At 40.9% G+C, this 2,623-nt stretch overlaps 1 protein-coding gene across 1 annotated transcript in view; it reads right to left on the bottom strand.

Moving 5' to 3' along the window:
- RNASE10 (ribonuclease A family member 10 (inactive)) overlaps window positions 1-2,356 on the bottom strand; it is a 5,237-nt gene extending 2,881 nt beyond the window's left edge. The window contains exon 1 of the mRNA XM_037742361.1: window positions 2,268-2,356. The gene's annotated coding sequence lies outside the window, so the exon portion shown is untranslated. The remainder of the gene's footprint in view (window positions 1-2,267) is intronic.
- Window positions 2,357-2,623: the final 267 nt, after the last annotated feature.

Genomic DNA, 2,623 nt, shown 5'->3' with positions numbered 1-2,623 from the left:
TGAGGCAGGAGAATTGCGTGAACCCAGGAGGCGGAGGTTGCGGTGAGCCGAGATCGCGCCATTGCACTCCAGCCTGGGTAACAAGAGTGAAACTCCGTAAAAAAAAAAAAAAGCCTTATTCTCAATATAGGACTACATTTACCACAGAAGACCATCTCTTTATTTTTATCTCAAATTTACTTTTGCTCATTCAAGTATCTATTATTCTTCTTGCTACCCACTTTCCCCACAAAAGATAAAAAGCAATAGAAAAAGTACCACAGCCCACTCACACTCCTAAGCTGAGGCTGGAAGGAAGACATCCAATTTTACATCTTAGGCCCCTGCTAAAGTTATACCTTGTCAAGCCAGGTTCCTTCTACTACTAAAGATCCCTTAACACCTGGGTAGTCTTACTGATTAGGTTTATACTCTGGAGGAAGAAATGGAATAAGAATAAAAGCAAAGAAAATCAAACAATTAACCTGCTGGGGGTTCCCCTACTCATAAAGATCCTAAGGATGCCAGGTGTGGTGGCTTATGCCTGTAATCCCAGCACTTTGAGAGACTAAGGCAGGTGGATCACCTGAGGTTAGGAGTTCAAGACCAGCCTGGCAAACATGGTGAAATCCCATCTCTACTAAAAATACAAAAATTAGCCGGCATGTTGGCACGCACCTGTGGTCCCAGCCATTCGGGAGGCTGAAACACGAGAACTGCTTGAACTTGGGAGAGGGACAGTGAGCCAAGATGGTGCAACTGCACCCCAACCTGGGTGACAGAGTGAGACTCTGTCTAAATAAATAAATAAATAAAGATCCTAAGCAGAGTTGAGCATGAATCTTTGTCCTGCTAGGCCAGTCTCACCCCCTTATCAAAGAGAGACATTCTCTGCCAGAAAAAAAAAAAATAGTTGCTATGAAGAACATTATTGAGGCAATTGATAACATTATGGTCTCTGTAGTAGATAAGAGTATTACAGCAGTCCTCCTTATCCACAGGAAATATGTTCCAAGACCCCAGGGAATGCCTAAAGCCCTATATACTCTGTTTTCTTCCTATACATACATACTTACATAAGTTTAATTTATAAGTTTGACACAGTATGATATTAACAACAACCAATAGGACAATTATAACAATATACTGTTCAAAATTTTACAGATAAAAGATTCTTCTTTACTGTAGATCTTAGCAACTGCAACATGTTTTTTTATTCTCCCCTTTCCTTATTAAGTTGAGAAACTTTCACCCTTTCACTTAAAGGTTCTTTTTGACATATCTGAATTGCCAGGACCATCACTCTTGCACTTTGGAGCTATTATTAGATAAAAATAAGGGCTACTTGAACACAAGCACTGACATACCGAGACAGTGCATCTGATAACAGCTACTGAGTAGCTAATGGGTGGGTGTATCTACAACATGGATACACTGGACAAAGGGATGATTCACATCCCAGGCAGGTCAGAGGGGACAGCGAGAGATTTCGTCACATTGCTCAGAACAGCATGCAACTTTAAATGATTGTTTATTTCTGGAAATTGCCATTTAATATTTCAGACCACAGTTGATCATGGGTAACTGAAACTTTGGGTAGGGGGAACAACTGTATATATGTGTTTGATATACTGAATGTAAAACTGTACCCTGATTAAGAAAATATCCTTCTTAGAAGATGCACAATGAGCAGAGGAGCACAATGTATACAAAATACTTTCAAATACTTCAGAATATAGATATATGTATGTGTATATATGTGTGTGTTTACAGAGAAAGAAAGAAAATGATAAAATAATAAACAGGGAGGTTGGGTGAGGTGGCTCACCCCCTGTAATTCCAGTACTTTGGGAAGTCGAGAAGGCGGATGGATCACTTGAGTCCTGGAATTTGAGACTAGCCTAGGCAACATGGTGAAACCCTGTCTTTACAAAACACACAAAAAATTAGCCTGGCATGGTGGGGTGCATCTGTAGTCCCAGCTACCGGGCAGGCTGAGGTGGGAGAATGTTTTGAATCTAGGAGGTTGAGGCTGCAGTGAGCCATGATCTGGCTGCTACACTCCAGCCTGGGCAATTGGAGTGAGAATCTATTTCTAAGTAAACAAATAAATAAGGTAAAATTTTTTAAAATAATGTATCTGGATAAAGAATATTTATGAGTTCCCTGAATTATTATCACAATTTTTCGTAAGGTTGAAAATATTTCAAAAAAATTGTTTATTTTAAAAGAGAGAACTTACATGGTGTTCCTTGAGGTACCAACACCTCTGTGACTTACCTACATACCTAAGCAGCTTCAAAGATTCTTGTGTCCTCTCGTTTCCCAAGTTCTTCCCTCCCAGGGTTTCCTTCTTTGTGAGCAGTGCCCTGGCTGCTAGTCTGAAGAAAAATGGTTATTTCCTGGGTGTCCACGTGCTCTTAAACACACACTTACTTCCTAAACCCACTCCCCCTTTTGCTTCGTCTGCCTGGCACTGAACAAACACACTCAGCCAATTCTTCTTTCTGCTCCCACAAACACTTTGAAGTGAGGCTATTTGGGCACTGAGATGGATCCAGACACCCAAGACAGGAAATGTCTCCAGCCTGGGAAACTGCAGACCGTCTTGTTTCCTGGAACAATTGTTCCACTCCTGAGTTAC

The sequence above is a fragment of the Cebus imitator genome, unplaced genomic scaffold, assembly GCF_001604975.1.
Source record: "Cebus imitator isolate Cc_AM_T3 unplaced genomic scaffold, Cebus_imitator-1.0 Scaffold119, whole genome shotgun sequence".
Classification (NCBI taxonomy): domain Eukaryota; kingdom Metazoa; phylum Chordata; class Mammalia; order Primates; family Cebidae; genus Cebus; species Cebus imitator.
Note: the sequence above shows the minus strand (reverse complement) of the source record. Positions and strands in the feature narration are given on the sequence as shown.